This window comes from Camelus ferus, chromosome 5 (assembly GCF_009834535.1).
Source record: "Camelus ferus isolate YT-003-E chromosome 5, BCGSAC_Cfer_1.0, whole genome shotgun sequence".
Taxonomy (NCBI): Eukaryota; Metazoa; Chordata; class Mammalia; order Artiodactyla; family Camelidae; genus Camelus; species Camelus ferus.
The window spans coordinates 41,385,353-41,398,590 of record NC_045700.1 but is presented as its reverse complement, the minus strand read 5'-3'; the positions used below and the strand labels follow the sequence as shown (position 1 = coordinate 41,398,590).

At 37.9% G+C, this 13,238-nt stretch overlaps 1 protein-coding gene across 1 annotated transcript in view; it reads left to right on the top strand.

The window, feature by feature from the left end:
- Nucleotides 1-220: 220 nt before the first annotated feature.
- Nucleotides 221-13,238, top strand: part of SCN9A (sodium voltage-gated channel alpha subunit 9) — a 122,490-nt gene continuing 109,472 nt past the window's right edge. Inside the window, exon 1 of the mRNA XM_006180690.3 lies at nucleotides 221-547. The gene's annotated coding sequence lies outside the window, so the exon portion shown is untranslated. The remainder of the gene's footprint in view (nucleotides 548-13,238) is intronic.

Sequence of the window (13,238 nt, the reverse complement as noted above, 5' to 3'; positions counted from 1 at the left end):
CCCCCTCCTCTGCCTCCTACTAGTGCACAGTGGAGAGGCTGCAGCACCTCCAACACCGCGCCCCTGGCTGGGTCCCCGCCCGGCGCCCCCTGCGGGAGGGGAGGGCAGCCGGGAGCGAGGGTGGGGAAAGGGCGGGGAGGGGAGGGGCAGGGAGCGGGGGCGGGGCTGCCGCTTCCCAGGGCGCGCCCCGGAAGGAGGGGCGCAGTTTCCCTCAGGATCCTCGCCGGCGCTCCCGCGGCGGGCGTCTGGTTTCCAATTCCGCGGGCTCCGCCGGCTGGGGCTGGGCTAGCTTGGGTGCCAGCGGCGGGTAGTGCCAGGCGCCCGCGGAGCAACAGGAGCCCAAAGAAAGGGAGAGCGGCAGCGACAGCAGCAGCAGCAGCAGCAGCAGCAGCAGCAGCAGCAGCAGCAGCAGCAGCAGCAGCAGCAGCAGAGAGAACGTTGGGGGAGAGAAGCTGGGAGCGAGGAAGGGTCCCTGAAGCCCGCGTCCTCCCCGAGGCCATACTCTGCGGGCGCACAAGGTGGGCATGATCCGCGGGCAAGGTTGCAAGTAAGTGCCTTTTCTCTTGCTCCTTCAGTGTAGCGGGAAGGGAAGCCGCCACACCCACCTGTGTCGGTTTTCGCGTCTCTTGGTTTTAGCTACCTGGTGTTACGCCACCTGGAAAGCGGAGAGGGGAGAAGCTGGGCGAGGAGGTGCCAGCGAGCAAGAGGAGCTGGAAAGGCAGCTGTTTCCATTGCAAGGCCGACCCATTGCTGGTTTTAACCGTGTGGGTTTGCTGCCACTTTGTGAAAATGTGGAAAGGAGGGGCAGCTGTACCTAATAGTTTACTATTATTTGTTTCTGTCTGCGCTGGCAGAGTCCTTGGATGAGTCTGGGTTCCCGGGGCAGGTCGTATTCTTTATGAGCAAAAAGCATGTATTATATTTCCCATCTGCAAAGGTGAGCGACCGTGCAGAACCAACAAAGCTGACACTACCTGTGGGGACTGCGAGGGCGCGCCGCACCCCTTCCGAGCACACGAACATAAATAACTGACCCGGCTGCTTGGCCCCATTTCTCTAAAATAAAGCTTAGCAGTTTATTTTTTTCCAAACGAATAATCATTTTATAGTGAAATTCAGATAAGATTCAAAATCATTTTAACTTTATCTGTTTCATCTGAAACTGTCATTTAATTTTAGAGAAAAAAAAGTATTGTTTTCCTTACTTGTGTTAAAAACAATTGAAAGATTAAAGCAAGATTACCAAACTAGAAACTTGAATGCCAACTTTTGTGATTATAGCAAACATATTTCTCATTATTTTAGTGTTTTGTTTGTTTGTTTGTTTGTTACAGTTGCAGCATTCGAAGTAATTTATATCTCAGAAGCTAAGAGCAATTTTTATGTGAGAGAAGCTTAGGAGAGTTTTTAAGAAGCTCACTTCAATAAAATAAAGATCAAATCAACGTAAGCTTTTAAAAGAATGATGGATTTTCACTTGCTGAGTGTGAAGTTAGTATTAGAAGGTTCAGTTTTTTTCAGAAACACATTTCTCCTGTTTCTCCGTGGGCAGGAGAACGATATTGTCTGTCTTTCTGCCAGTATTTAAAAATATATTTTCATGACTTTTGCTTTAATATCAATAAAGCCTATCTGCAAACTAAATCCAATTATTAAATAGTCCATTTTATTGAAAAGTCTTCAAATTATTTTTCCATCATTTAAAAAAATTTAAACTAGAATCACTTTTTTTAGAAACTGTTAAGTAGGATGTTTAACAAATTTTATTAATTATTTGAAAGTTAGTCTTATCTTATCCCTGTGTATGGAATAATCATGATTGCTAGAATAGCTTGTTCACAACCAAATGCTAGACAGAATATGACATTTGATGTAATGGAGGATGTGTCCTCTATTAGCAACTGACAGTAGTTTTGCTTAAGGTAGGTGTTTGTTTTGCAGTTGTTTAAAGTGCCTGTCTGTTTTAGAGGTTCCTTTTTAAAAGCGAACCTTTGTGCAATCGTGGGACATGGCGATGTATTTTTATAAAAGCTGGGCATACAATTTGCCATGATTCCTGTGGTGCAGGGCAGGGCTTACAGGGTACCTGATGCTTCTACAGAAGAAAGATGAGTCAGGTCTGGCTCTCTGCCAAGAGCATCCTCCTGCCCCCTTGTGTCTCTTAGGACCAGGAGATAATCATGGGAGCCCTGGTGCTTCTGTGTTTTTGCTACCTGTTGCCGAGGTGACTTTGGCAGCAAAGAAAAAGTAAGAAACTCAGAGGTGAAATCAGTGGGGTTCTATTCACCTTATTTAATGTGACCAACCAACTTTCTCTGTGGCAAGGAAAAAAACAGAATCTTTATCTAATATCTATTGCTGTTAGATATGTGAAGAGATGTGAAGTGCTAGGAGGAATTATATGGTATTTTTCTAACCCTGTAAAGGAACTTAAAGTTTATTAATGTGAATAGGTCATTCTAAATATCATAATGGTAATAATCTATGATTTCCCCTAAAACTCTGTCTCAGATCTTTTTCCCCAGGCTCCATCACCTGAACTAATGGTTGTACCATCCACCGGTGTTGATTGCTTTCTTTTCCTCATCATGGCATTTCATCCCTAACCAGTCCATGTTTAGATCTCTCGATCTTACCTCCCAATTGCATCTCTTTTCAATTATACTTCTCAGATGTACCTCTTCCACCCTGTTTTCTGTATCTACTCTGCCACCAAATTAGTGGCATCATCATAATTTTCCTGGATTCCTTCTACAGCCTTCACATTAGTCTATTTCCATAGTCTGCTCCCTTGTAATTCACTCTCATAAAAAGCAATGCCATCATGCCTTACCTTAAGAACATTCACTGGCTCAGAACTACATAGAAAAAAGGAGTAAATGCAGAAACACAAATTCCTTCTGTTAGCATACAGCTCACTCTCTGGCCCTTCTCTGCCACGTCCCTGAGTGCATCTCCTTTCATTTACATGCTCCAGTCTCCCTGCTCTTTTAGTACCTGGGACACATGAAACTGGAACACAGTTTCACTCCCTAAGGCCTTTTCAGAAGTTCCCAGCCTCTGGACTGTTCCTTCCTCTCTTTAAATGGTTAGTTCCTTTGCAAACTGGAAATCTCAGCTCAAAGGTCTCCTCCTTGCAGAGATCATTCTTGACCACTTTGTCATAAGTAGGCTGTCGCCTGTTAGTCTCTGTCTGGGTACCTCGTTCGTTTCCTCCTTAGTGCTTATGACAGCATGCAGGTGTTTGGGGGATTTGTATATTTGAATATTCCCAATAAACAGAGACCATGTCTTTATTGTTGGCCCTGCCTCCAGAACAGTACCTGCAATGAAGTAGTAGGGAGGGTTCCTAGATATTATGTAAATAATAAAGTACAAAGATAAGACTTATTTCACCACAGAGTGTACCAACCCTGTAAATTTATGCATTTTAGGATGCAATTTCTCTTTTAATTTATTGAGCATCTGCTGTTTACAACCCTGTACTATGGTTCTGAGGAGGTAAAATTAAAATACCTTGAGACGTATTCACAACTTGCAGCTGTGTAGGCATTAAGGCGTTCAAAGGGAAGTAGATTGTATCACATTCTTAGAAAGGCAATGACCACAACTAGATTAAAATATATTTTAAAGAACCACTGGAGTTCATAAGCCAACATGACTTTAGTGTGACTCCTAATATACAATGATGAACTTCTTAGGCCTAAATCTGTATCTTTTACCACAATTTGAGGGTCACTCAGTAATCACTAAATTTAAAATCTTACTTTGTAATAAATATGGACACTTGAGTGGGCTCAGTTGATGGAAGTGTGGTCAAATGAGGCTGAGGCTGTAGATTGGGTGCCCTCATGATCCAAATTGGTGTCTACTCCAGGCTCAGAAATCCAGAGTGTTCGCTAAGGAAGCCTCAGAGGGACACTATGAGCTGATCCAGGAAGATCATCACTATTATTGAGGCAGGGAAGTGGGCTTCAGAATTCATGCTGGTTAATGATCGTGTCATATTTATACAAGAATTTACACACACACACGGAACTTGTGTGGCAACGTCTCCCCTCTTTTTTTGAGACTATACTCAAAGATATGAATCAAAGAAGTAGTTTTGCTATGAACATTTGGTTGAAAATTTAGCTTTCAGTTAGGCAGCCAGCTTTAATCAATGCTTATTAATCAATGATCATTATCATTAACCATTGATCAATTAATCAAATATTATTAATCGATAATACTTTTAACTAGCAAGTGGCAAACCATATTGGTTTTTTTTTTTAATTTTTTAAAATTAAAAAAATTTTTAATCATTTTTTATTGAGTTATAGTCATTTTACAATATTGTGTCAAATTCCAGTGTACAGCACAATTTTTCAGTTATACATGAACATAAATATATTCATTGTCACTTTTTTGTTTTGCTGTGAGCTACCACAAGATCTTGTATATATTTCCTTGTGCTATACAGTATAATCTTGTTTATCTATTCTGCATATGCTTGTCAGTATCTACAAATTTTGAAACCCCAGTCTGTCCCTTCCCACCCCCTACCCTCTTAGCAACCACGAGTTTGTATTCTATGTCTATGAGTCTGTTTCTGTTTTGTATTTATGTTCTTTTTTTTTCTTTTTTTGGATTCCACATATGAGCGATCTCATATGGCATTTTTCTTTCTCTTTCTGGCTTCACTTAGAATGACATTCTCCAGAAACATCCATGTTGCTGCAAATGGTGTTATGTTGTTGGTTTTTATGGCTGAATAGTATTCCATTGTATAAATATACCACCTCTTCTTTATGCAGTCATCTGTTGATGGACATTTAGGCTGTTTCCATGTCTTGACTATTGCAAATAGTGCTTCTATGAACATTGGGGTGCAGGTGTCTTTTTGAAGTAGGGTTCCTTCTGGATATATGCCAAGGAGCGGGATTCCTGGGTCATAAGGTAAGTCTATTCCTAGTCTTTTGAGGAATCTCCATACTGTTTTCCACAGTGGCTGCACCAAACTGCATTCTCACCAGCAGTGTAGGAGGGTTCCCTTTTCTCCACAGCCTCTCCAGCATTTGTCATTTGTGGACTTCTGAATGATGGCCATTCTGGCCGGTGTGAGGTGATAACCTCATCATAGTTTTGATTTGCATTTCTCTGATAATTAGTGATATTGAGCATTTTTTCATGTGCCTATTGATCATTTGTATTTCTTCCTTGGAGAATTGCTTGTTTAGGTCTTTTGCCCATTTTTGGATGGGATTGTTTGCTTTTCTCTTATTAAGTCGTATGAACTGCTTATATATTCTGGAAATCAAGCCTTTGTCGGTTTCATCATTTGCAAAAATTTTCTCCCATTCCTTCGGTTGTCATTTTGTTTTACTTATGGTTTCCTTTGCTGTGCAGAAGCTTTTTTTGTTTGTTTGTTTTTGGTAAAGAATTTGGCAGTCAAATTTATTTTTGAAGTATTCAAGTATCTCATGAATTGTCACCAAGGATTTTGTTAAATTTGCAATTACGGTAGCACAGTGTGGTTATCGGAGTGTATTGGAGTGCCTCTGTGCACTAATTGAAGATGGGCCTCCATGTTACACATCCCAGATAAGCTAATTCATTGTTACAGGAGGTATTACAGCTTCCTTCTTCAGAATTACATAGAGTTAGACTGTCATTTAAGACAGTAAGGTCGTAATGAAATGGATTTTATAAGGTTGTATAAAAATGATTTTCATATGAGAATTTATGGAGAGCATTCACAGAATGTGGGTAGATTTCTTTTGTGGAATATGAGACAACAGTTTTTGGTGTCTTGCCATCCTGCAAAATGAAATTTCTTCATTGAAGGTTTAATGTTCTCTTCCTTCTCTGTGTAGCTGGAAGGAAAGGGCTTTAGGCAACAGGGAAAGCCATCAGCTCTTGGCAGCTAAAGGTAGAATGAAGCTGGGAGAAATGAAACCCTTGAGTGGGGAGGAAAAATGCCAGACCATGAACAAGGGGAAGGAGGAGGAAGGCCATGAACAGTGCCAATAAACATAGTCTGCCACAAGCAAAGTTGAGTTGACATTGTATATAGAATTGAACTATCCTGTATCTTTTTAGCTCCACTGAGAAACAGTTCTTTTTTTCTCTTTAAAATGACAACTGTATTTGAAGTGAAAAAATTCTGTCATTGTTTCTTTAATACAGGAAATGGAATACCTTTGGACTTCCAAAGTTATATAACAAGGAGCTGAAAATACCATATACTATTATTAAAATACACCATTACTGTAATTGCAGTTTCGTTGCTATTCATTTTATGATTTCCTTTTGTTGTGTCAGGTGTTTGAGAGAGTGCCATTATTGATCACAACTTTCTTTCAAATGCCTGTTTGGATTTTTTACAAAGCTGTCTGAATCATTTATCAAAATATGATAAAACTTTAATTGCACCTGTGATTGCTCACCTGGGAAATTGTTCACTTTTAGAGGGAGTGAGTACATTTACAGTATCATTAACCTACCATCTCTACCCTGCCAATTAATGCCTTTTTTCTTTCCTTTTCTCTCCTACATCTCCTCTTCTAAACACTTGGTATATATACCAGTAATACAAATTTTGCTCCACTGTTAGGTCGAAGTATTTCTACAGATGATTGGAAAACTGAGCCTCTAAAGAATAATGAATAAGATTAGACAGATGCATTAAAATATAACTACAAAGACATTTCTATAGAGATGTTTAATGAAACCTTCTTTGTGTTTTAGGCCAAACTAAACTCCCTGTGTCATCTGATTGTTTTTAAAAAATAGGGATTATTTCACTAGACATAGTGTCTGACAACTGTACTAGTTGCTCATAAAATATATATCTTAGAATCTACTGTAATTGAAATTGTCATCTTCTTGGGGTCTGTAATTTGGAAATTCGAAAAAGAAGTAAATGTAGATATTCAAATCCATACATTAAAATAAAACTGGGGAAAATGAGTTATATGATAATGAAATATCCCCTTATGTCTTGATTTAAACTCCACTAAATGTTTATTCTTTCAAGTCCATGGGCAGTGCTTCCTTTAGAGCTTAGAGTAAGGATAATTTACTAACTATAGGTGTATTTTAAGTAGAATAGAATATGTTATTGGTAAATTACACTTTTACTTTCTTTATTGATGATATAAAGTTAACATTTGTTCTAGGTAAATTTTATGGGGCCACTCTTTATAGATGATCCTTTCATGGAAAAAACATTACAAAGTTGAAGTGTTGATCCACCCCCCACCCCCCCCGCCGCCCCATATTCTTGTTACCCTGGGCAAACTTGGCTAATGGTGATTCAAGTAGGAAGGAAAGAAATGACGTCCTTATGGGTCGGCTGGGAACAAGCTTCTTACAATCCCAAGAGATCATCTGACAGACTTTCAGGAATGAATGTTTGTAGAATGGCTATGCAGAGAAGCTCTTTGGAAAATTCATATTACATCTTTTCCATAGTTCAGAATCTTTGTAAAATGTTGTTATCACATGTTAAAAGCATAGAGGTATAAATTTGTGTTCACATTAATACAGTGAAAAAAGTGTTTTTCTACGTATTTCTTTTGCTCAGCATGTGATCTTAGTCAAATACTTTCACTTCTCAAATGCAACTTTGTTGTAATGTTGGTAGTGTCTACATCTCAGGTTTGCTGTACACATTAGTTTAAAATATGTATATTTACAACAGGCATTTTAGTATCTCACACTTGATAAGGAGATGTTCAATAATGTTAGCTAGTCATATGGTAACAGTATATTAAAATCAAAATGCACTCTGATTATCTTTCGAATACAAATGGTATGGCATTTAAAGTTTATCACTGTTATTTCTACTTGTAACTGTGTTTCAGTGAATATTAATAATGCAGTTTCCTCTATTTTTGAAGACAATATGATTATACATCTCTAATATAAGATCATTCCATTTGTAACTCTTTGTAACATTCTGTTGGTAAACTTTTCAGCTATAGGCTATTACAAATAGTTTATATGAAATATCTAAAAACTTATCAATAGGAAAACATGGGAGAGGCATTCAAAAATCAAGAGTTTAACCATCCAGTTGTTGTTTTGTTGTTTTTGACCCTGATCTACGAGAATTCTGCATTAACAGAGAGCAGTTCAGTGGAGGTGACCTGTCCCATGTCCTGTTAGTGCATCTTACAACAATTGGTATCTAATCTGATAGGAATTGTTTTAGAAGAGCTTATCATGAAATGTCTCACATACATATGAAATCAAACTTACTTTAGTAATTCAGTCATCAGGAATATAACTCTGAATTTTTAAATCAGCAAATAAAATACGTAAACCTGAGGGAGATATTTGCTAATATGTCAATTCACTTACTTTATTGAAATCAGATTCTTGTAAAGCACATCATCAAATTAAGGTTAATAATTGAATCATTTTTATTTACTGTTATCTTTAGCAATTCACAATTTTTCTTCAGATGCAAAGAATAATAGACTATGTGTTGCAAGAGGTGGGCCAGGGCAGTGTCATGAAGACAGACAATGAATATATAACAGGTACCTTGCCATAAGGGAAAATACAGACAACACAATTTACATCTCATTAATCTTACTGATAATAACATTAACTTAACAACTTCATATGTGGAGATCTCATTTATGCCAAGCAGGACATTAAAGAATTTGCTAATGTTCCTTTTAAATCCTCACAACCACCCTTTGAGGTGAAAACAGTAAGGCTCAGAAGTTACTGACCATGATTACTAAGCTTGAATGACATATATTCCTCTTAACCGAAGAAAATCTTATTTGTCCCAAGAATATATTTGCACATATCCCACACAGATACACCATACTAGAGAACAAGAAAAATAAATATTGAAGATTGTTTAAACATTCATCCTGAATACTGATTCTTGAGGAGTACATTTGCGTTAAACCAAAATTGAGGTTGAAGTAGAAGTTTGAAGTCATTGTGATATTGCGAAATGTATCTATACATTTAAAGTGTTTCTGAGGTTGTTTTAGACATTGAATAACTTTGCTTTCCTGGTCTAGGGGTGTCATTGTGCTACTCTGACTTGACTTGGCCATGATTAGAATATTTTGTTTGTTTTATTATGACAGAATTGAAATCGGCAGACAAACACAAGGCAGACAAGAGTTGAAAGAGGAGGAGAGTCATTAAAGGGATGTGTGTGTGAAATGTCTGGGTAGGTTCATGAAGCTCTAAGTGATGAAATGGAGTAGAAATAGAGAATAAAGTTGCAGCTGTGAGATCCTGGGTGTTAAGAGGATGGAGGAGAGAAAAGAAGACAATATTCATCTAAAGTGTTCTTATGTCCTAATTTAAAGCTTAGTACTTACTGTCATAAAGAGTCAATGATTTATGTCAATTATAGTGTTTCTTTAATATCAATGATTCAGAGTGTTTGCTCTTAAGGGTTTTAAAACATTTGGGGGAAATTAATTTACCGTGTGTGATACTTAAAATAATTTTCTAATGCAAATGATTTTCTTTTAATATCTGTTATCTACTTAGGATATAAAATACGTGAGAAATTGGACCCCTGAGTTCCATGATATATCTCAGTCTGTTCTGATGATTGTGGGTTGGCGGCTTATCCACTAGACTGAAGGTTTTAAGGGAAGAGACCATAACTTTTTCTTGTCCATCATGCTTCCCTGCATGGTGCCTCACATGCAGTCATTCTTAATACATTATTGATGAATACATGATACATATTTATTGCACAACTGTGTTCAACTTTTATTAAAAATAGCTCTTTTTCACTGAAACTTCCTTTCTAAGAATGTAGGAAGAATCAGTTAACAAGGATTTAGTCATTTATGCTTTTCAAGCCTAGCTGTTTATCATTACTAGGTCCTGATGAAACAGTCTTATTTCTTATTTCTTACTCAAGAAAGGAACAGCACTGCAGCTGATTTTCTGCCACAGTTTGGGTTCACTGATTCTCATTGACAGTATTTAGCCTTCTTTGCATAAAAGAGCCAAAATATTTTGACGTGTACTCAAGTTGTTGCATTAAGAAGGCTGAAGCCCAAATCCTTTTCTAAAAGTGAGGATTATCTGTTGGAGTATTTGCTTAAGAGGTGGAGAGGCAGTCAGATAGTTAAAAAAAAAAAAGAGTTCAAACTACAATTTCCAACTGATTTGTCTTTAGCTGATGATCAGTCATGAAGCCCAATCTGGTTGGCCTCCAAAATGTGTAGGTCAGGAGCTCATATCCAAGTTGGTATCAGTGCCATTGAGGTTTGTGGGAAGGGAGGACCTGGCAGAGATCCCAAGGGTGGTGGTAAAGAGATGCTGAGTTGCTCCAGGTCAGTTCCTAGAACTCTCAGCATCACTGTTCTCGGCATTTATATGTTTTCTGGAATTTAATAGTAATTCCTTCTTTCCTTTCCTCTTCCTTTGTTCATTGCCTTCAGCACTATTGTAGACACTGTACCTACAGCACTGAGCAACACATGGAGGATTCCTACTAGTTTTGAGACAGATAGTGAATAAATAAACGTTTACCACTTCCTGTCTTTGTGTTATAATATGTGCTGTGAGGAAAAAAAGCAGGGCAGAGAAAATAGAGGGAACGGGGCATTATTTAATAAGGGTGGCTAGAGAAGTGTTTTAGAGACGCTGTTTGAGCAGAGACCTGAAGGAGATGAGGAAGTGAGGGAGCCAGCTAAGCAACAGGAAAATTATTTCAGTGACAAGAAGCAGCAGCTGCAACAGCCCTAAGGCGTATTTGATGTGTTTATGGAACAGCAAGGAAGTCACTGTGGCTAAAGTGCAGAGAGCAAGGTAGAACATGGTAGAAGACGAAGACATTTTCTTAATTTGGAAAAGATTACTTTGATGAGCCAGTGTTACAGTGACTGGCAGGGGGCAAATTTTGGGAGGGGATGAAGTGTGCCTTTTTTTTTTTTAACTGGATCCCATTCTGGATGTGGATACCACACAATCCAATAAATGATTGGAAAACACCAAATTTCCACACAAAATTAATCTTTTAGTGATTTTTTGTGATTTATATGTAAACATTCTATATTCTCTTCCCGTCTGCAATGGATTAGATTCTTGGAAGCCAGTTGAGGAGAAAAGGGTTAGTAGGGCAGAGGTTACAATTGAGAGTATCTTTAAATGTTTAAATTCTGCAAATTAAAACGTGGTGAGAGTACAGTAATATTTTGCAGATTTTCATTAATTTTGGTATCTGTTGTACAGTTCTTTCTCATCAAATGATGATATGGCCTAGATATAAAGGGGTACTGCCTGGCGAAACAGATACCCGGGAAGCACATCTGAATCCCATCAAGATTGCCCCGCTGCTAACTGCTGACTCTGGTAGCCTATGGACACTCTACCTTACAGTTGTCAGGACATTTTTGTGACTTAAAAAATAAAAATTTTTTTGTGGTTAAATATACGTAACATAAAATTTATCATTTCAACCATTGCTAAGTGTACCATTCAGGGCCATTAGGTGCATTCACATTGCAACTATCACCACTATCCATCTCCGGAACTTTTTCATCATTCCACACTGAAACTCTGTACCCATTAAATAATAATTCCTCATTCATTCCACTCCCCTCAGTTCTTGGTAACTTTCTTTCTTTATGAATTTGACTTTTCTCTAGGTACCTCAAATAAGTGGAAATGTAAAATATTTGTCTTTTTTGGTCTGGCTTATTTCACTTAGCATAGTGTTTTTAGTATATGTGTGTGTGTGTGTGTGTGTGTGTGTGTGTGTGTGTGTGTGTGTGTATGGGGAGGTGGGGGAGGTAATTAGGTTGAGTTATTTATTTTTAAGTGGTGGTAATGGGGATTGAGTGCAGGATGCATGCTAACCACACCTACCATAATACTTTTAAAGTTCATTGATGTTGTAGCATGTATTAGAATTTCCTTCCTTTGTAAGGCTGCATAGTAGTCCATTGTATGTTTATACCACATTTTATTTATCCATACCTCCTTTGATGGATTTTTGGGTTGTTTCTACAATTTGGCTATTATGAGTAATGCTGTGGTGAACATCGGTGTACAAATATCTTGAGTCCCCACTTTTAATTATTTTATGCACTCACAAGTGGAATTGTTGGATCATAGGACAATTCTATACTTAATTTTTTGAAGGACTGCCATAACTTTTTCCACTGTGGCTGCCCTATTTTATATTCCCACCAGCAGTGCATAAGGGTTCCAATTCCTCCACACCCTCACTAACATTTGTTTTCTCTCTTTTTTTTTATAATAGTCACCCTACTGGGTGTGAAGTGGTATCTCATTGTGGTTTTGATTTGCATTTGCCTAATGGTTAGTGAAGTTGAATATTTTTTCATGTGTTTATTAAGGGTTTGTATATTTTCTTTGAAGAAATGTCTATTCAAGGCCTTTGCTCACTTTTGAATAGGGTTTTTTTTTGTTTTTGTTGTTGAGTTTAAGAGTCCTTTATATTTTGTGGACATTAATCCCTTATCAGATAAACGATTTACAAATATTTTGTCTGTTCTCTGGGTTAGCTTTTTACTCTTCAGTAGTGTCCTTTGATACACAGAAGTTTTAACTTTTATGAAATCCAATTTACCTTTTTCTTTTGTTGCCTGTACTTTTGGTGGCATGTGCAAGGAATCACTGCCAAGTCCAGTATCCTAAATGTTTTCCCCTGTGATTTCTTTTTACAGTTTTAGCTCTTTAATTTAGGTCTGTGATCCACTGGTGATTATTTTTTTCAATTTCTATAGACATTATGGAGTCTAAGAGTTTCCAACTTCCCTTCATGCATCATTCCCGGAGGTCTGGTTTTTAGTTCAATATTCCTTACTCTGAACATTTACCTTCCCTTTCAGCAACCCCTACCTTATTTTTTTCTTGTATATTAGGATTAAAATGCTTGAATTATTGAAAGAGTACAGTAGCAGCATAGGAAGATTCCTGGTGCGGAAAGAATATTACATGTTCATACGTTCCTGGTCTCTGGGTTCTTTCGTTCTTTGGACCAATCCTATTATTGAAAAATGTTTGAATTGATCCCCTCCTATGTAGCCTAGGAATTGTGATTCCTTGCTAACTAGTTAATAGATTCAGGAGCTCTTTATATTCTGATCCTGGGTTTTAGATGATATGATTAAACAGAGCAAGAATTCTGTCTTGCTACAGTTATAACCCCCTCCAACCATGGCGCAGTATTTTACACAGAGTGTGTACTCAGTAATACTTGAGTGAATAAACAAATGAGTAAACGATGA